Source organism: Rutidosis leptorrhynchoides, chromosome 11 (genome assembly GCF_046630445.1).
Source record: "Rutidosis leptorrhynchoides isolate AG116_Rl617_1_P2 chromosome 11, CSIRO_AGI_Rlap_v1, whole genome shotgun sequence".
Lineage (NCBI taxonomy): Eukaryota > Viridiplantae > Streptophyta > Magnoliopsida > Asterales > Asteraceae > Rutidosis > Rutidosis leptorrhynchoides.
Window position 1 is genome coordinate 7,056,640 of NC_092343.1, and position 24,405 is coordinate 7,081,044.

Here is a 24,405-nt window from a genome sequence, read left to right on the forward strand (position 1 = left end):
CGCGCGATTGCAACTTTTTCGGCTGTCATTTGAACAATTTCGGGACCTGCAAACTGTTTCTCCCCGGCTTCTAACCAACAAGTTGGAGTTCTGCAACGACGACCGTATAACATTTCATAGGGCGACATCCCTATACTCGAATGATATGAATTATTATACGCGAATTCGACCAACGGCAAATGTGTATCCCACGAACCACCGTATTCTAACACCCAAGCCCTTAACATATCCTCCAAAGTCGGTATCGTTCTTTCACTCTGTCCGTCTGTCTGAGGATGATAAGCTGTACTTAAATTCACACGTGTACCCAAATTTTGTTGAAGACTATTCCAAAAATTCGACACAAATCTGGAATCTCTGTCTGAAACAATCGATAATGGCACACCATGTCGACTAACTATCTCTTTCACATACAATTCGGCTAACTCACTTAACGAAGTTGTTTCACGAGTAGCAAGAAAATGAGCACTTTTAGTTAAACGATCCACTATTACCCAAATCATATCATGTCTCTTCTGAGTTCGAGGTAATTTGGTCACAAAATCCATCGTTATGTGTTCCCATTTCCACTCTGGAATCTGTAATTGACATAACGAACCATAAGGTTTCTGATGTTCTGCCTTCACTTGAGCACATATATGACACTTTTCGACATAACGGGCGATATCTGATTTCATTGTTGGCCACCAATACACTGTTTTCAAATCATGATACATCTTATTACTACCCGGATGTACTGTCAATCTGGATTTGTGAGCTTCCGTCATGATTAAATCCCTCAAATCTCCAAGCTTAGGCACCCAAACACGACCGTTTAAGGTCTTTAGTCCACGCGAGTCATCAATTAAGTCTACTTTTCGTTTGGTCATTTGTTCAGATTTAATATGTTCGTCCTCTAGAGCACAGGCCTGAATGGTTTTTAAGCTGTTAATCAAATCTGAAGTTATATTCAAACGAAGGAATTTCACATTTTCACTTGACTTTTTACGACTTAGTGCATCTGCAACCACATTCGCCTTACCCGGATGGTATTTAATTTCACAATCATAATCTTTTATCAACTCTTGCCACCGTCTCTGACGCATATTCAATTCTTTCTGTGAGAAGATATACTGCAAACTCTTGTGATCTGTACATATAACACAATGAGTTCCATACAAATAATGTCGCCACAGTTTCAAAGCAAACACTATTGCAGCCATTTCAAGATCATGCACTGGATAATTCTTCTCATGAACTTTCAACTGTCGCGAGGCATAAGCGATTACTTTATCTATTTGCATTAATACACAACCCAATCCAGCGTATGACGCATCACAGTATACTACGAAGTCGTCTGAACCTTCTGGTAAAGCTAACACTGGTGCCTGACACAGTAGCTGTTTCAAAGTCTGAAAAGCCTTTTCCTGTTCATCAGTCCATTGAAAGGCTACATCTTTACGAGTCAACTTAGTCAACGGACCTGCTATTTTCGAGAAATCCTTGATAAATCTGCGATAATAACCGGCTAATCCCAGAAAACTCTTAATCTCAGTCGGAGTCTTCGGAGAATTCCAATTCATTACCGCTTCTATCTTTGTCGGATCAACTTTTATACCCTCGGCACAAATCACATGACCCAAAAACTCCAATTCACGTAACCAAAATTCACACTTTGAAAATTTTGCAAATAGTTGTTCACGTTTCAACAAGTTCAAAACCTGTCTCAGATGTTCAGCATGTTGACTTTCGGTCTTTGAATACACTAGTATATCGTCTATAAAAACAATCACAAACTTATCTAAAAACGGACGACACACTCTATTCATTAGATCCATGAAGATTGCTGGCGCATTCGTCAACCCAAACGGCATGACAAGAAATTCATAATGACCATACCTTGTTCTGAACGCTGTTTTCGGTATATCTGATTCAGCAACACGAACCTGATGATACCCGGATCGTAAGTCTATCTTAGAAAAGAATGAAGCACCCTGTAACTGATCGAACAAGTCGTCTATTCGAGGTAACGGATACTTATTCTTCACTGTTCTTTTGTTCAATTCACGATAATCAATACACATACGCATTGACCCATCTTTCTTTTTAACAAACAATACCGGAGCACCCCACGGTGAAGAACTCTGTCGGATAAACCCACGATCTAATAGTTCTTGAATCTATGACATCATTTCACGGATTTCAGACGGCGCTAATCGGTATGGAGGTTTTGCAACTGGAGTTGTTCCATGTAACATCCCAACCCGTAATCCAACCAATAAAATTTTTTTTTTTTATACAACACAATTACGAGCCAATAAAGTCGGTAACCCAACCATGGGTTCCATTTTAATTAAAACATACAACATTGTTTGTTTACAAAAGGCACAAGGCCACGAATAAAGTTTTACATAAGTTTGACCATTACAAATGATAGTTTAATAACCAAACAACAACTCGAGCGTGGTTTGGGGCTAAACTACCCAAAACTAGGCCAACTTCCAAAAGCTTCCAACATCACAACACGAGGACACCTAATGCCCAACAACCCCCTTTCCTTTGTCCATTCCTGCAACTAAAAAGGTAAACAACGAGAGGGTAAGCTTACGCTTAGTGAATGCAATAATTATACATATACATATATAACCTACTTACTTGCAAACATCTACACGATTACTTCATACATACAAGCATTATAAATATCATATCGACGCAAGGTACAATGCCAAATCCTCAAGTTCACAAGCTAGCACGGACAATAGCATGTAATAATAACTGAATATTATAAATAACAACACAACAACACATAACCATGGTTAACCATTAGTACAAGGGAATGGTACTTCGAATTTCCCATCGGTGTTCCCAACAACCGTTAGTGCACAACAATTATAACACTAATCCCGGAGTGGTATCGATCGCCCGAACTTTAAACCCACCCGTCACGCATAATGCGGTATCGAGCGCCCGAACTTTAAACCCGCACTACACGCCCACACACACACATATATGACACGGCATCGAACGCCCGAACTTAAATCCATATCATATATATAAACCCGATGTGGTATCGAACGCCCGAACTTAAACCCACATCGAATCCCACACAAGTAAATACATTATATACACACATGTATAATCATTCCACTCACCTTGTCGGCTTGGCGAGATTTCCAACAAGTAACTTGTAATTTCAAAGCGGGTCACCTAACACAATTAGTTCTCAATTAATATATATATATAACAAGCTAGACTTCCACCAACTAGCCTACTAGTGCATTTATGACCCATATGGGCATTTATGACCCAAATGCACTTAATTCACACAACAAGGTCAAGTCTCCCAACTAATCACTAAGAGATAGTGATTTAGGTCTAACAACATTAATGAACATAAGTTCGATGCATTACTCATAACCATTTCACCCGATTATGCCATCTAGTGTTCCTTTGACTTTTGACCAACAAATCAAGTCAACCCTACACCTTAACAACTCTTCTACTCATTTATGGTGTATTAAAGACCAACCACCACCATTAATACTTACAACCAACTAACCCAAGGCCAAACCCTAGGTATTAATTAGTTAGGGTTTCCTTTCCATTAACCAACCCAAAACCACCCAATTAACCCTAAATTGGGTCATACAAACCCCACATGAAACAAATCCTAGCCTAAACATCATAAAACTCGGAACTTAAAGTTGGGAATTACCGAGACTATGAGTGTGTAGCTAAGAAGAAGATGAACAACTTTAATACTAGCTCCAAGGAAAGATTCACAATAGTTCCTCTTCAAATCTTTGGATTAAATCAAGAAGGTTTTGAGTTTTGGGAGAGAAATAAGAAAGAAAATGAAAATGAAATAATAAATGACCAACTAGTGGCTGATATTGAAAGCCACCCACCAGATTTACGTGTAAAAAGACCATTAAGCCCCTAGAACCTTGTAACTTAAACAAAATTCGGAGTTTGGATGACAGGTAGGCCGCGGCGCGGCCAAAATTGTCGCGGCGCGACGATTCACAGAAAAGACACAACACTGTTAAGTCAGCTTCTGATCTCATTTCATTCGTTGGGTCGCGTCGCGGAGGCCATTCTCGCGGCGCGACGTTTGCCTAGGATAGAACCATTCGACCATTTTTACTAAATCTAAGGTTCAAGCGACTAATCTACCACATTCACCATTTCCAAACACGTCTAAACTCATTCTTAAGTCTCATACTACCAAACGTTCCCACGAAACAACCAAAAGCCCGCCCACACTCGAATCCGAACACATATATATATATTTTATTCATACACATAATATACATACACATTACACAAGACCAACACTTAGCTCGTTTAATCACACAACGAACAACTATAAACGCGTTAATAGGTAAATCGTACCTTTAACGAGCACGGTGGAAACGGAGTGTTACAACTCTCCCCCACTTAAATCAGAGCGCGTCCTCGCGATCCAAGCCGCATGACACGAGGGGAGATAAACCAACACGAATTCCTCGGACTCCCAAGTAAACTTGGAACCTTTACTTCTACGCCATTGAACCTTAAAGGTCCTAACCTCCTTATTACGCAACATCTTCACCTTCTCATCGAGTATGGCAATCGGCTCCTCAACATATTCTAACTTGTTGTTGAGTTCAATTTCATCCAAAGGCATCCACGAAGAATCATCCGCAAGACACTTACGGAGATGAGAAACATGAAAGTGTTATGGATTCCCGCAAGCTCTTCGGGCAATTCCAAACGATAAGCAACTTCACCAACACGTGCTAAAACTCTAAACGGCCCAATAAACCGAGGAGCTAACTTTCCTCGTTTCCGGAATCGAATAATACCTTTCCATGGCGAAACCTTAAGCATCACCATATCACCTTCTTGGAACTCAATCAAACGTCTACGCTTATCGGCATACGACTTTTGTCTATCTTACGCCTTCTTCAAATGTTCTCGAATCATATCGATTTTGCTATTCGTTTCTAGAACTAAATCAGTACTCCCGATCTCTCTTTGACCCACTTCTCCCCAACAAATGGGAGTTCGACACCTTCGACCATAAAGCATCTCATACGGTGGCATCCCGATACTAGTATGAAAACTATTATTGTACGAGAATTCCACCAAGGGCAAATGCTCATCCCAACTTCCACCAAAGTCAATAATGCACGCCCGTAACATATCTTCCAAAGTTTGATTCGTACGTTCGGTTTGACTGTCCGTTTGAGGATGATACGCCGTGCTCAACTTTAATTGTGTACCCATATCTTCATGAAACTTTTCCCAAATCTGAGATGTGAAACGAGTATCTCGATCCGAAATAATAGATATAGGAACGCCATGTCGCGCGGCCACTTCTTTGATAAACAACTTAGCCAAAGCCTCCGACGATATTGCTTCTTTAATGGGAAGAAACAACGCACTTTTCGTCAACCGATCAACTATTACCCAAATCGTGTCAAATTGGGTTCTCGCCGTCTTAGGTAACTTTGTAATGAAATCCATGGTAATGTGCTCCCATTTCCATTTCGGGATTTCTAACGGTTGCAACTTACCATACGGCTTTTGATGTTCGGCCTTTACTTGCAAGCATGTAACACATTGCTCAACATACTTCACAACATCTCTCTTCATACCCGGCCACCAATAATCTTTCTTCAAGTCATGATACATTTTCGTCGCGCCCGGATGAATCGAATACTTAGACTTATGTGCCTCATCAAGTAGCACCTGTCGGTAATCACCCATCCTAGGCACCCACACCCTTCCTTGAAAAGACAACAACCCACGCGGACCCATAGTAATAAACTCCGATTGGCCCACGATTCGCTCCGCATGCTTGTTATGAACATAAGCCTCGATTTGGATTTCACCAAGCTTCTCGAGGAAATCATTAGTAATAATTAAACGTAACGACGCAACACGTATCGCCGGATGTTGGGTCTTTCGACTTAACGCATCCGCAACAACATTAGCCTTACCCGGATGGTAAAGTATCTCACAATCATAGTCCTTCACTACATCCATCCATCTACGTTGACGATAATTCAAATCCCTTTGAGTGAAAAGATGTTTCAAGTTCTTATGATCCGAATATATCGTACACTTGACACCATACAAGTAATGGCGCCAAATTTTCAACGCATGAACCACCGCCGCCATTTCGAGATCATGGGTCGGGTATCTCGTCTCGTGCTCTTTTAATTGTCGAGAGGCATAAGCGATGACTTTGCCTCTTTACATAAGAACACACCCGAGCCCATTTAAGGAGGCATCACAATAAACCACCATATCTTCCACACCTTCCGGCAAAACTAACACCGGAGCTAGACATAACTTCTCTTTTAGCAATCGAAAAGCAATTTCTTGCTAAATCTCCCAATTAAACTTGGCATTCTTCCTTGTCAATTTCGTTAATGGAGAGGCAATCTTCGAAAAGTCTTGGATAAACTGACGATAATAACCGGCCAATCCGAGAAAACTCCGGATTTTCGTCGGCGTAGTCGGTCGTCCCCAATCCTTCACCGTCTCTATCTTCCCCGGATCCACTTGAATGCCATCTTTGTTCACAATATGGCCAAGGAATTGAACTTCCCTTAGCCAAAATTCACACTTTGAGAATTTAGCATACAACTTCTCTCTTCTTAAAGTCTTCAACACTTCGCCCAAATGAAGTTCGTGTTCCTTCATACTCTTAGAATAGACAAGAATATCATCAATGAACACAATCACCGACTTGTCCAACATAGGTTGGCACACTCGGTTCATAAGGTCCATGAATGCTGCCGGTGCATTCGTGAGACCAAAAGGCATCACCACAAACTCAAAATGCCCATAACGCGTTCGGAAAGCCGTTTTCTCTATATCTTCCTCACGGACCCGCATTTGGTGATAGCCGGACCGTAGGTCGATTTTCGAAAAATACGTTGCACCTTGAAGTTGATCAAACAAATCGTCAATCCTAGGTAACGGATAACGATTCTTGATCGTCACTTTATTCAATTCGCGGTAATCAATGCACATGCGCATACTACCATCCTTCTTCTTCACAAATAACACTGGAGCGCCCCATGGCGAAGCACTCGGTCGAATAAAACCCTTCTCAAGCAACTCCTGGACTTGATTCAACAATTCTTGCATTTCCGTTGGTGCTAAACGATAAGGGGTTTTAGCAATGGGAGTAGCTCCCGGAACCAACTCAATGCGAAACTCGACTTGTCTTTCCGCCGGAACACCCGGTAAATCATCCGGAAAAACATCTTCAAATTCACTTACCACCGGAATTTCACGAATAGGTGGTGGCTCATTACGAGTATCAACAACATGAGCGAGAAAAGCCATGCCACCGGTAACAACGTGACGACGTGCCCGTGCAAAAGTGCATATCGGCACCGGTCTCCTCCGTCTATCACCATGAATAATTAACTCTCCCCCACTTGGGGTCTTTACACGAATAGACTTGTCGTGGCATGCAATATCGGCCCTATAACGATCGAGCCAATCCATACCCACAACAACATCAAAATCACCCAACGTCATCGGAATGAGGTCAATATCAAAGTTCTCGGAACCAAACACAACGTTACAATTTTTACACACATCAACCACTAGCACCGTCTTGCCATCCGCTATTTCGACTTCTAACGGACGACTTAACTTAGCTAACGGTTTATTTAGTTTAGGCACAAATTTTGGAGACACAAAAGAGAAATTTGCACCGCTATCAAATAAAATCCTCGCCGGATTAGAGTTAACCATGAAAGTACCTGAAACGACTTCATTAGATTGCTTAGCTTCCTCATTGGTCATCAAATAGTTATGTCCCCTAGCCGACCCCGCCGCCTTCTCGATTCTCTTAACTTGATCATTTCGAAGTTCGGGACATTCCGTCTTTCGGTGCCCTTCTTGTTGACAATTGAAACATGTGACCACATTAGTACGCGGCTTTGGGCAATCACGAGAGTAGTGACCTTTTTGCCCACAATTGAAACAAGTGATCATGTGACCACTAGAAGCACTCTTCTTTACGCTACCGACGCTTTCGGATGCTCCTTTGCTCTTCTTGTTCGAGAAATTAGAAGCTTCAAACTTTCGTTTACTTGGCGCATAACTAACCGGTCTCGGAGCTTGCGCTTCAAACCCCTTCGCCACCGCCAAAAGCTTAGCAAAATTCTCAACTTGACCAATACTAATTTTACCCTTCAAATCATCTCTAAGGGTCGCATGAAAGTCTTCCATTAACAATTGATCATTCCCTACATACTCGGGGCAAAAACGCGCCTTAGCAAGAAAGTTAGTTTTGAGAGTGTTTAGGTCCAAAGACCCTTGACGCATGTTCCTCAACTCGTTGCGCAATTTGGAAAGATCCGCTTGCGTACGATATTCAAGGAAAAACTCTTTCTTAAAATCCGCCCAAGATAAACCCACAAAAGCCGCATCACCCACCATATCAATCTTGCCATCAAGCCAATCTTTAGCATGGCCCCTTAACATACTAGTAGCAAGCCTTGTTTTCTTTTCGGGAGGGCACTCGGTAGTACGAAAGCAACCTTCAATATCGGAAATCCAAGCCGCACTCTTCATGGGGTCGGGATCCCCATAAAAGTGAGGAGGCTTAGTCGCCAAAAAGTTCTTATAGCTAAACTCTAGCTCACCCACATTTTGAGGTCTAGGATACCTCCTTTCAACTTCTTCTCTTACGGCATTAGTCATTCGTTCTTGGATCATATCGGCAATTTGATCCGCGACCGAATCTTCAAGTATTTGCTTAACTTTTAGAGAGAAAGCCGAAACATAGTTTTCTAGAGCGGCTTCTATCTTAGTGGTCATTTCGTCCACTTCCTCCACATGAGAGGGACCACTACCTCCACTCAAATCACCATTAGTTTCACCATTCGTATCACCGTTAGTTTCCGTTCCATTTCTCGTCCTCATTCTAAAGATTAAACGGATTAGTCATTAACAACAACTAATGCACATATGTACCTATGCATATGACCTTACGCACGCCACATCTAGCTCGACACTTGTCGCACGTCCTTGCTTGACTTGACTTGCAACCGTAATAGTGTTCGCGACGCACTATTACGCTCACATGCCGTGTGTAACGACCCGGAAATTTCCGACCAAATTTAAACCTTAAACTCTATATGTTTCCGACACGATAAGCAAAAATCTTAATGTTGAGTCTGGAAAGTTTGAAATCTATATTTGGACAATCAAATACCATTTGGCCATGTCTGACGATTCACGAACATTTATGTGTATATACGTTATATACTTATTAATTGATAACATTAACAAGATATTAGATATGTAATATTTGGTTTTGATATATATATATATATATATATATATATATATATATATATATATATATATATATATATATATATATATATATATATATATATATATATATATATATATATGATTTTATACATAGTTATTACATTATGTATATGTAAAAATTTATAGTGTTGCTATGATGAAATAATGTATGATTTAAATAAATATATATATATTAATAAACATTTATATTTTCATGATTTCATATATAATTATAATATGATTAGTATGAAAACATATATTAATATATTTATATTAAAATGTATAAATATATATAATATCCAGTATATGTTATAATACATATTATATAATTATTATGATATTACGTAATAATACGAGATATTAAATTTAATACAAATATGGTTGTTGAGGAAATATTATTAGTACTGTCAAATATCAGTAATTGTATTAATTATATCATTAAATAACATATAAGGATGAACTGGGACATATAAATTATATCATTATCACTTATATTATTATTATTATTATTATTATTTTGTTTTATCAATATCATTAATATTATATTTATTACTATTATTATTTTCAATAATGTTAAATATTATTAGTGTTGTTATTATTTATTATTAATTATTAATTATTAATATAAAGTAAATAAAAATAGATACCGTATATATCTGATAAAAAGGCACGAGTTTGTTTCATTATCTCTGTTTTTTTCTTCTTCTTTCTTTTTGGTTCTTTTCTGATTTTCTATTATCCTCGTGAATCTGTGTCTGCACTACACCTTCAATATAAATCGATCAATTTCTTTTGTTTATCAACTTCCTCTAGCTATCGAAAATCAAAACACAGAGAATAAAGAGCCACGGCTCTGTTGCAATACAAATTTTATCATACCCAAATTTCAAAACAATCTTTAAAATCCGTAAATGCAATTTTGTTAGGAATAGGTTACTCAATCGATCTGCAAAAGATGAAACCTCAATCTGATTTGTCGATCTTTAATTTTAAAAGTCAAAGTATTATTCAAAAAAATCAAACGTATCATCTTTGGTGAAATTCGAATCTGTGGTTACGTTTTCAGTTAAAGTAATAACGGAGAACACTTCTAAGAAGGATTTAAGACTTATTTTGTTTTGAAACTGTGAGCTAAAACTCACTAAAACTCGATTTTGATGTTTGAGTTATTCGGGTATTTTGTTGAGCAATTGTGTAATTTTTTTTTTCTTTTATTTCCTATCAATCAGACACAACAGAGGTTTCGTTTTAATCCCAAAATGCAAAGTGAACTAATAAATTGCTTGACTGGTTATTGGTATCCCTGTTGTTCGAATTCTGTGAAGATGAAGATGAGATAAGAACTCAATAATACGGGTTATATTTAATTAAATGGGTGTTTAATCAGAAAATCGGCTATGGCCGAATGGTTAGAGGGTGAGTTGGGTATACGAGAGGTCTCGGGTTCGAATCTGGTCCATGGCTATTTTTTTTTGGGAAACTTTCAAAGGGTATAATCTTTTAACTTTTATTTTTATTATTATTATTATTATCATTATTATTATTATTGTTATGATTATGATTATTATTAATGGATATTAATATGATTATTGTTATTAGTGTTATTATTCTTATTATAATTGTTATTATAAGTATTAAGCATGATATTAAAATTTAAATTTAAAACTATAATAATATTATCATGAATATGTTTACTATTAATATTACTATGAAAGTAAAATAAATTATTATCATTCTCCTAAATATTAGTACTAAATTCTTTTTGTAAATAATAAAAGTGTTAAAATTGACATAAGTAATATTATTATCACGAATATTATTATTATTATTATGTGGTTACTAAAATTATTATCATGATTATCATCAACAATAAAATCTATATTTTTACATTAGTTATCATTAATATTATTATTTTCATTATTAACAAGAATTATTAACATTATAATCTTGTTAATAAAATTAAGTATTATAACCATTTTTTTATCCCTATTAATATTATTTTAATATTATTATAACTATTATTATTATTAAGATAAAAATGATATATTTAATATATTATATAACTAATAAAGTTACACATATTTATTTGATTACAATTACGTATGTTAATAAATATACAAATGATATAGGTTCGTGAATCCAAGGCCAACCTTATACTTGATCAATGATGTTATATGTATTTTTACTACAAAATACATTAGGTGAGTATATAGTCCCACTTTTAAACTCTAAATATTTCGGGATGAGAATACATGTATTTTATGTTTTACGTTATGGACACAAGTAACTGAAAAATATATTCTACGTTGAGTTGTACCACTGGAATACTTCCCTGTAGCTTGGTAACTAATATTTACAGCGGTATTGTAAACGCGAATCCTGTTGATAGATCTATCGGGCCTGACAACCCCAACCGGACTGGACGACCAGTATTCAACGGTTGCACAGTACTTCGTTTCGTGACTACACTTGGTACGGTGTAGTAAGATTTCATAATAAAGGGAATATGCGACGTGATTAAATGTTAAGTATGGTTACCAAGTGCTCAACCACTTAGAATATTTTTATTAAAATGTTTACATATGAAATCTTGTGGTCCATAGTTATAACGCTGCTAGCATCAAACCTATATATCTCACCAACTTTATGTTGACTTTTTAAAGCATGTTTATTCTCAGGTACGAATTAAGTCTTCCGCTGTGCATATGTTTATTTAAAGGACCTTATGTAGAGTCGATCATCGCAATGGAGTCAAATGTTGAAGATTTCGTCCAGATGGATAAGGACGGGTTTTTACATTTGGTATCAGAGCGGTGGTCTTAGTGAACCAGGTCTTGCATTAGTGTGCCTAACAGATAGTCGTTAGGATGCAGTAGTGAGTCTGGACTTCGACCGTGTATGTGTGTCAAAAGTTTTGCTTATCATTGCTAGTCGGAAATCATCTGCTTATCATCCCTAGGGAATTGCCTGTTTATCATTCTTTAGTCTAGACACGTCTTACTGCATTTAGTGCATCGATAGTGTATAGATGAAATTCATATCTTAGCGTATCTGATAATTCATATCTTAGCGCATCCGTAGACTTGCTTGTCATATGCCATAAGATCCTCTGTAGGCTACAAAATCTCTATTATTATAGGTATTCTATGAAATTAGAATATCATTCTATATTCGAAAATCATTTCACGTTAAAAATTCTTCTCAAATTGTCCTTCTGGTGATGAACCTGAAAGTACTTACCGGCAAACCTGTTCGAGAAACCATTTACCCTCTCATTTCTAGAGTATCCCGTCACGATTATATATTATCCTATATTTCGAATCTTACTCAACCGCTCGTCTCAACCGTCAATCATTCCGTAGTATTAGAAGAAATTAACGAACTACGCACTCGTGTGACGACTTTGGAGAACCTGGTGCGAAGGTTACGAATATCAGCAGCAACAACAGCAGCATAATCAATGCCACCATTATCGACATCGACAGTACCCTTATTATTCCTAAACCATAACCGCGCCGTAACTCTCAACATCACAACTTGTACCTCGAATATCAACATTTCACGCTTCAATATTACCATCTGTATTTCGAGTATGATCTTCGTTCTACAAATCGTTCTACATCGATTAATTTCGTTCTACGTATTGTTCTACCTCATTTACCTTCGTTCGACATGGCAATTATGTAATCTCTAATGTTTTAGAGATCATGTAATCCAGTATTAACGATAAAACAAATGAGTTTAATATTTTATTGACTCATTAAATCCAAGATTACATCCGATGAAAATATATATGCAAGTATATTTTCATAAAGATTGTAATTAAAATATTTTTTTTGTACAAACTGTTAATGATGAAAATATTTTAACGGGTGGGTAGTACCCGAGGAATATTTAGAATTCACATTAATAAGTTACACTGTACATTCTTCGAATCTGATTCAACGATCATTTACTATTCTACTTACAACTACCGATATACTTATCCGTTCACCACAGAATAATCATTTTTATTCAAATCTCATATTTAGATTTTGACCTATCAGAATCCAACAAGTGGCATAACGAAGAAAACATTGGACAAAAATAAAAAGTGTTAGAAACAAACGAATTAATTAATTGGAATTGTGATAGGATTTCACGCTAACTGTTCCGGCTAACTGTTCCCAGCTAACTGATTAACATTTAATTTATCGCAATTTACATTCTCGCAATTTTATTTATCGTCATTTAATTTCTGTTATTTACTTTTACGCACTTTAAATAACGGGACACGTATGCAAGGTTTCGACTTATCATATCGACCCATCTATATATATATTTCGGAACAACCGTAGACACTCTATATGTGAAGGTGGGAGTTGGTTATACAGGGTCGGAGTTGATTCCAAAATATATATATACTTTGAGTTGTGATCGACACCGAGACCGGTACACGGGTCACGATACGTATTATTTAATTCGAATATTATATATTAAATTATATATATGAATCATTGAACCATCGGACTATTGGACTGCTAACTTTGGACAATTAAAATGAATTAAATTAAAATATTGATTATAACATATGAAACTAAATAATTCTTCAAGCTTGCCACTTGATTTCATCTTAAACCTCATTTGTATCTCGACAATTACAATGCGTGTTCAAATCTTTCATGATTCTTGAAAACCCCTCAATCGAAAGGATGAACTAACCGCGTTTCATCTACGGAAGAAAAGACTTATGCTTCTGTAAGACTCTCGGAGACTGAGTCAACGTTTAACACGCAGCAGTGTTAATTTCTTTAGTGTTATTATTACCCAAAATAACTTTGCAATCCCTTTTCAAATTAGCCAATTTTGTCACAGCTCCAGCAAGTTAACCTCGACTTCTCAGAAAGGTTAGTTTCGATATATATACACGTCATTCTTTCGCTGTCGTTACCGGAGAATCTTTTATATTCCATCATCAGCGTTTAACCATCTAAAAACACAATTCTCCTGAAACCACCTCAGTTTGATAACCGATGACCCAGATCCGTTAACTTTGAGAATGCTGACGAAGCAGCATGTTGTAGATGGTCTTAATAGCCAAAAGTTGATGATAAATAACGGAGTATTGGAAACACTCAATAGAAAATTTAGTACCAAAAAGCGGATTATGCGAAACTATGAAGTAAGCCGTGGACAAATCACAAAGAATAAGTTTGACTTCAAAGAATTTAAAAGATTCAGTGTCTGCTGAAATCCTTAGTACATACCCTACTCCTTACTCTAAAACCTTTGCTGACACTATTCTTCATCATCATCCTTCGGTATTAGAAGTTCCAAGATATTATCACATCTTTCATTATAAATATCCTCAATGTTTCTGAAGATATTTTTATAACTATTCTTATCGGAAATCATCTATCTTCTCGCACTATCTGTATCACATCATAAAAGAAACTGTGTTAGTTTCTAAATTCTGAAACCTCCGAATTTAAAATATGAATGTTTTGAAGTAGTGTTAGGAACTGATGCATGAATTAGTATAATATAATGAAACTTGATCAACTTCATTATATTACAGTAAGTTATGTTAAGTTTCTAATGGAATGTGATGATTCACAGTACCATCATCATGTGCCATGTTACACGGCTCTTACATTCGATCCAATCTCCAAACATATCAAGAACATATCATCTTGATAGTTCTATCTTTCTGGATATTCTGGTAATTTGACAAATCAAAATCGTGCCATTTCCATTTCTTTCTTAGAGCATTAGCTATGTTCATTCCGAATTTCATACCTACGAATTCCGGACCATTGTTCGCTTGACTTGAGGACGGGAAGATATAAAACCCAGCAATCACTCAGAAACTACAAACCGTGTATATCAATACGTATTGCAACGTAAAGACATGGAAGAATTAGAAACATTATAATTCCAAGGAAATCATAAAAGTGAATAGATTCTTCTGGCGGCAGATGAAAGAGAAGAATGAAAGATATGAAAGTTAGAAGTATATCAAGAATCAGAACGGGATGGAGCATTTTAAAGAATACTTTAAAGTATGAATCAAGGGAGAAAGAATAGAAGATGTGAATTGTGAAAAAAAAGGAAAACGAAGAAGTGGATTTATAGTGAAATATCCGATAAAGAAATCGAAACAAATTGTCGCATTAAATCAAAGAAGATCCTGATCGCCGAAGAACCAAATCTTATTACTTAAGATTTTCTTTAAATCCCGTAAATTTCGGGAATCAATCATAACTACGTCATCGGTTAAAACAATTTCATATTTACTCATCTCACTCTTTTGTGATAGCTTCACCCGTACGCTTCACATGATCAAATCGTTTTACCTATATCTCTCAATAATGATAAAACTTTATTATCACCTCTTGATCGTCATGAAAATATTCCTATTGTTATCCATGATAACCTCTATTAAATTTCGGGGACGAAATTCTTTTAACGGGTGGGTACTGTAACGACCCGAAAATTTCCGACCAAATTTAAACCTTAAACTCTATATGTTTCCGACACGATAAGCAAAAACCTTAATGTTGAGTCTGGAAAGTTTGAAATCTATATTTGGACAATCAAATACCATTTGGCCATGTCTGACGATTCACGAACATTTATGTGTATATACGTTATATACTTATTAATTGATAACATTAACAAGATATTAGATATGTAATATTTGGTTTCGATATATATATATATATATATATATATATATATATATATATATATATATATATATATATAAATATGATTTTATACATAGTTATTACATTATGTATATGTAAAAATTTATAGTGTTGCTATGATGAAATAATGTATTATTTAAATAAATATATATATATATTAATAAACATTTATATTTTCATGATTTCATATATAATTATAATATGATTAGTATGAAAACATATATTAATATATTTATATTAAAATGTATAAATATATATAATATCCAGTATATGTTATAATACATATTATATAATTATTATGATATTACGTAATAATACGAGATATTAAATTTAATACAAATATGGTTGTTGAGGAAATATTATTAGTACTGTCAAATATCAGTAATTGTATTAATTATATCATTAAATAACATATAAGGATGAACTGGGACATATAAATTATATCATTATCACTTATATTATTATTATTATTATTATTTTGTTTTATCAATATCATTAATATTATATTTATTACTATTATTATTTTCAATAATGTTAAATATTATTAGTGTTGTTATTATTTATTATTAATTATTAATTATTAATTATTAATATAAAGTAAATAAAAATAGATACCGTATATATCTGATAAAAAGGCACGAGTTTGTTTCATTATCTCTGTGTTTTTTTTTTCTTCTTTCTTTTTGGTTCTTTTCTGATTTTCTATTATCCTCGTGAATCTGTGTCTGCACTACACCTTCAATATAAATCGATCAATTTCTGTTGTTTATCAACTTCCTCTAGCTATCGAAAATCAAAACACAGAGAATAAAGAGCCACGACTCTGTTGCAATACAAATTTTATCATACCCAAATTTCAAAACAATCTTTAAAATCCGTAAATGCAATTTTGTTAGGAATAGGTTACTCAATCGATCTGCAAAAGATGAAACCTCAATCTGATTTGTCGATCTTTAATTTTAAAAGTCAAAGTATTATTCAAAAAAATCAAACGTATCATCTTTGGTGAAATTCGAATCTGTGGTTACGTTTTCAGTTAAAGTAATAACGGAGAACACTTCTAAGAAGGATTTAAGACTTATTTTGTTTTGAAACTATGAGCTAAAACTCACTAAAACTCGATTTTGATGTTTGAGTTATTCGGGTATTTTGTTGAGCAATTGTGTAATTTTTTTTTTCTTTTATTTCCTGTCAATCAGACACAACAGAGGTTTCGTTTTAATCCCAAAATGCAAAGTGAACTAATAAATTGCTTGACTGGTTATTGGTATCCCTGTTGTTCGAATTCTGTGAAGATGAAGATGAGATAAGAACTCAATAATACGGGTTATATTTAATTAAATGGGTGTTTAATCAGAAAATCGGCTATGGCCGAATGGTTAGAGGGTGAGTTGGGTATACGAGAGGTCTCGGGTTCGAATCTGGTCCATGGCTATTTTTTTTTTTGGGAAACTTTCAAAGGGTATAATCTTTTAACTTTTATTTTTATTATTATTATTATTATCATTATTATTATTATTGTTATGATTATGATTATTATTAATGGATATTAATATGATTATTGTTATTAGTGTTATTATTCTTATTATATGTGTTATTATAAGTATTAAGCATGATATTAAAATTTAAATTTAAAACTATAATAATATTATCATGAATATGTTTACTATTAATATTACTATGAAAGTAAAATAAATTATTATCATTCTCCTAAATATTAGTACTAAATTCTTTTTGTAAATAATAAAAGTGTTAAAATTGACATAAGTAATATTATTATCACGAATATTATTATTATTATTATGTGGTTACTAAAATTATTATCATGATTATCATCAACAATAAAATCTATATTTTTACATTAGTTATCATTAATATTATTATTTTCATTATTAACAAGAATTATTAACATTATAATCTTGTTAATAAAATTAAGTATTATAACCATTTTTTTTTATCCCTATTAATATTATTTTAATATTATTATAACTATTATTATTATTAAGATAAAAATGATATATTTAATATATTATATAACTAATAAAGTTACACATATTTGTTTGATTACAATTACGTATGTTAATAAATATACAAATGATATAGGTTCGTGAATCCAAGGCCAACCTTATACTTGATCAATGATGTTATATGTATTTTTACTACAAAATACATTAGGTGAGTATATAGTCCCACTTTTAAACTCTAAATATTTCGGGATGAGAATACATGTATTTTATGTTTTACGTTATGGACACAAGTAACTGAAAAATATATTCTACGTTGAGTTGTACCACTGGCATACTTCCCTGTAGCTTGGTAACTAATATTTACAGCGGTATTGTAAACGCGAATCCTGTTGATAGATCTATCGGGCCTGACAACCCCAACCGGACTGGACGACCAGTATTCAACGGTTGCACAGTACTTCGTTTCGTGACTACACTTGGTACGGTGTAGTAAGATTTCATAATAAAGGGAATATGCGACGTGATTAAATGTTAAGTATGGTTACCAAGTGCTCAACCACTTAGAATATTTTTATTAAAATGTTTACATATGAAATCTTGTGGTCCATAGTTATAACGCTGCTAGCATCAAACCTATATATCTCACCAACTTTATGTTGACTTTTTAAAGCATGTTTATTCTCAGGTACGAATTAAGTCTTCCGCTGTGCATATGTTTATTTAAAGGACCTTATGTAGAGTCGATCATCGCAATGGAGTCAAATGTTGAAGATTTCGTCCAGATGGATAAGGACGGGTTTTTACACGTGCCACGCTCAAACGTATCACAACCGCCTTGCTCGATGTTCCACACAATAACACAAGATTAGTAACATCACAATTAGCATAGTTAGTCAACCTACGCATCCAAGTACTAATCAAACCCCGCACCGTCCCGTAGTCCTACGAGTCCCGCATATAATTCGACCACACAAAAGTCTAAGTCTAGGCGCCTATCTCAAGCCACCTAAATCCCTTAGACCACGCTCTGATACCACTTGTAACATCCCAACCCGTAATCCAACCAATAATTTTTTTTTTTATACAACACAATTACGAGCCAATAAAGTCGGTAACCCAACCATGGGTTCCATTTTAATTAAAACATACAACATTGTTTGTTTACAAAAGGCACAAGGCCACGAATAAAGTTTTACATAAGTTTGACCATTACAAATGATAGTTTAATAACCAAACAACAACTCGAGCGTGGTTTGGGGCTAAACTACCCAAAACTAGGCCAACTTCCAAAAGCTTCCAACATCACAACACGAGGACACCTAATGCCCAACAACCCCCTTTCCTTTGTCCATTCCTGCAACTAAAAAGGTAAACAACGAGAGGGTAAGCTTACGCTTAGTGAATGCAATAATTATACATATACATATATAACCTACTTACTTGCAAACATCTACACGATTACTTCATACATACAAGCATTATAAATATCATACCGACGCAAGGTACAATGCCAAATCCTCAAGTTCACAAGCTAGCACGGACAATAGCATGTAATAATAACCGAATATTATAAATAACAACACAACAACACATAACCATGGTTAACCATTAGTACAAGGGAATGGTACTTCGAATTTCCCATCGGTGTTCCCAACAACCGTTAGTGCACAACAATTATAACACTAATCCCGGAGTGGTATCGATCGCCCGAACTTTAAACCCACCCGTTACGCATAATGCGGTATCGAGCGCCCGAACTTTAAACCCGCACTACACGCCCACACACACACATATATGACACGGCATCGAACGCCCGAACTTAAATCCATATCATATATATAAACCCGATGTGGTATCGAACGCCCGAACTTAAACCCACATCGAATCCCACACAAGTAAATACATTATATACACACATGTATAATCATTCCACTCACCTTGTCGGCTTGGCGAGATTTCCAACAAGTAACTTGTAACTTCAAAGCGGGTCACCTAACACAATTAATTCTCAATTAATATATATATATATATATAACAAGCTAGACTTCCACCAACTAGCCTACTAGTGCATTTATGACCCATATGGGCATTTATGACCCAAATGCACTTAATTCACACAACAAGGTCAAGTCTCCCAACTAATCACTAAGAGCTAGTGATTTAGGTCTAACAACATTAATGAACATAAGTTCGATGCATTACTCATAACCATTTCACCCGATTATGCCATCTAGTGTTCCTTTGACTTTTGACCAACAAATCAAGTCAACCCTACACCTTAACAACTCTTCCACTCATTTATGGTGTATTAAAGACCAACCACCACCATTAATACTTACAACCAACTAACCCAAGGCCAAACCCTAGGTATTAATTAGTTAGGGTTTCCTTTCCATTAACCAACCCAAAACCACCCAATTAACCCTAAATTGGGTCATACAAACCCCACATGAAACAAATCCTAGCCTAAACATCATAAAACTCGGAACTTAAAGTTGGGACTTACCGAGACTATGAGTGTGTAGCTAAGAAGAAGATGAACAACTTTAATACTAGCTCCAAGGAAAGATTCACAATAGTTCCTCTTCAAATCTTTGGATTAAATCAAGAAGGTTTTGAGTTTTGGGAGAGAAATAAGAAAGAAAATGAAAATGAAATAATAAATGACCAACTAGTGGCTGATATTGAAAGCCACCCACCAGATTTACGTGTAAAAAGACCATTAAGCCCCTAGAACCTTGTAACTTAAACAAAATTCGGAGTTTGGATGACAGGTAGGCCGCGGCGCGGCCAAAATTGTCGCGGCGCGACGATTCACAGAAAAGACACAACACTGTTAAGTCAGCTTCTGATCTCATTTCATTCGTTGGGTCGCGTCGCGGAGGCCATTCTCGCGGCGCGACGTTTGCCTGGGACAGAACCATTCGACCATTTTTACTAAATCTAAGGTTCAAGCGACTAATCTACCACATTCACCATTTCCAAACACGTCTAAACTCATTCTTAAGTCTCATACTACCAAACGTTCCCACGAAACAACAAAAAGCCCGCCCACACTCGAATCCGAACACACATATATATATATATATATATATATATATATATATATATATATATATATATATATATATATATATATATATATATATATATATATATATATTTTATTCATACACATAATATACATACACATTACACAAGACCAACACTTAGCTCGTTTAATCACACAACGAACAACTATAAACGCGTTAATAGGTAAATCATACCTTTAACGAGCACGGTGGAAACGGAGTGTTACATTCCAGAAAACAACTCAATCTTATATTCGACTTCCCTTACCGGTGGCAGACCTGGTAACTCATCTGGGAACACTTCGGGAAATTCTGATACTATCGGAATATCGGCCACTGTTTTCTTTTCTTTCTTTGCATCAATCACATATGCAAGAAATGATTCACAACCCTTTGCCATCGACTGTTTCGCTTTCATCATGGTTATCAACGGAAAATTATACCCTCCCCGCTCCCCTCGGGCCACAACACGGGTTCCATCGGTCGAACGAAAGGTAATCATTTTCCTATCACACTTAATATTAGCCCTAAGCGAGCTCAACCAATCCATTCCTAGTACTACATCAAAGCTAGGAATAGGTAACACTAAACAAGTCACCGGGAAAGACTTCCTTTCGATTTCTATACAAACCCCAGACACATATGTTGTGATGGGTATGATCTTACCATCGGCTACTTCTACACTAACCGGCTTGGGTAACACAGTAACTGGTAATTTCAACTTAGCACAGAAATCTAGGGACATAAAACACCTATTGGCACCACAATCAAACAATACACGAGCAGGTATTGAGTTGATTAGAAACATACCAGTTATCACTTCGTCGGCTGCCACAGCATTCTCAACCGACATCTAAAAAGCTCTAGCCTCTGCTGTTGGAGGGTTCTTCCTTTTCTGCCCACTTGAGGCAGTTGAACCTACGACTGATGCCGAACGCGCCCCTGACCCTGCCCCGGAACTACCACTCTTCGACGGACAACTAACTGCACGATGCCCTGGTTTGTGACAAGTCCAACACACACTATTCGGATACGGACATGCTGAAGACTCATGCCCAACAACACCACACTTTAAGCATCTTCTTGTAGCCTCAGAACACTGACCACTGTGAGAAGATCGACACGTGTGACACCAATTCCCTTTACCTGATCCAGATCCAGTACTACTATGACCACTTTTACCCTTCGATTTAAACCCACTAGACTTCTTGGATTTAAATCCTGATTGACCGGATACTTGCCCACCTTGTTGTATCACATTACCAAACATTCTATTTCTGGCGGCCTGAACATCACTTTCTACCATCTTAGCCATCACAACAGCTTGAGACAACGATGTAGCTGTTCTAACAAAAGTTCGGTACTCTGGCAGAATAATATTAACAAAATGCTGAATACGAGATGTTTCGTCTGGCACCCATTGTTGTACAAACCTCAGTTTATCCATAAACTTCTCTACTACCTCATCGATCGTCATTTGAGGTGTCATCTTCATTTCAAGAAATTCAGTCTTGATTCGGTTCATATCAAACAGATTCAATGCTGTTCACACACCTTTCCATAAAAGTGCTCCCATGTAATCATACTCACTTGCTCTTTCGGTATACTGGAAATCAAAGAATCCCACCAAATCATAGCCCTACCTTTCAACAGTCTACTAGCATATGTTACCTTCAGCTCGGGTGTAATGACCCAGAAATTTCCGATCAAATTTAAACTTTAATCTTTATATGTTCCCGACACGATAAGCAAAATCTGTAATGTTGAGTCTCGAAAAGTTTGAAACTATATTCATGTAATCAATTACCCATTGACCATCTATTTGTCCGACGATTCATGAACGTCATAATTTGTATTAATTATATACTTATGTATATATATATGGATATATATGGATTATATCTAACTTGAATATATGATAATTAGGTATCTCATTAAATATATTAACAATGGATTTTATACATAAAATGAGACTACTAACTTAAGGACTTCGAAACGATATATATATATGTATTGTATTAAGATGTATTAATACACAGTTTCTAGATAAATTTACTATTGGAATATACCAATAGTAAAACATCATTTTCAACCTTTTATCATGGAAAATGACATCCTTGTCATTACATATGACTCATGAGACAACTTTAAACACATAAACAAAATAATTTTGTATTTATACCCGTATTGTACACAACTTCTGGATGTATTTACTATTCGTATATACCAATAGTAAAACATCATTTTCAACCTTTTATCATGGAAAATGACATCCTTGTCATTACATATGACTCATGAGACATCTTTAAACACATAAACAAAATAATTTTGTATTTATACCCGTATTATACACAACTTCTGGATGTATTTACTATTCGTATATACAAATAGTAAAACATCATTTTCAACCTTTTTAATCATGGGGGAACATGTTTAACAACTCTTAACATCTAGTATTTAACTTCTAGCTAAAATATCAACTTGGAATCTCTTTATATCATTATATCTATATATATATATATATATGACATTTTATATATCTATATCTATATCATTTCCATTTCAATTTTTATTCTAAGATTTTACTCCCTAAAAACACACACCTGAAAGCCTTTGTTCTACTACTTCAATTCAGCAAAAACACTTCAAATATAAGCCTTAAAACAACCTAAAATTATCATAAGAAAAACCAAACAAGAACACTTCATGAAGATCATCCATTTCAAGTTTACACTTTCAATCTTTTGAACCCATTTCAAAAACTCTTTGAAGATCAAGAATTATACTTCCTTTCCAGTAGCTTTATCCAAGTAACTTGAGCTAGTAACCTTGTTCATAATCTTATTCAATTCATATTCATATAGCTATCTTATTTTATATTGTAAAATTTTAACAACAAGAACATAGTTTGAATGATTTCAAACTTGTTCGCAAACTAAATAGATCCTTCTAACTTAACTTTTAAAACACTTCAAGACCTGTAATATATCATAATGATATGCTAACTTAACAAGATATAACTTGTTTTTACAAAGAACACCTTAAAACTGAATCTACGTCGTCGGAGTGCAGCCGGGGGCTGTTTTGGGTTGGATAATTAAAAACCATCTTGAACTTTGAATTAGAAGTTCATGTTCTGGAAAAATGATATTTCTTATGAATATGTTAACACATAAAAATTTCATGGTTTAATTCAATGTATAAGTATTTTTATAAAAATGATCATTAGATGTTGTTTTATGAAGAAAAATGATCACTTTCATAAGATTCACCTAAATTTGACCTATAACCTGTGATTTCGAATACAAACTAAGGTATTTTCAGTTCATATTCTTAAATAACAACTCAATCCAAGGAAGTGGA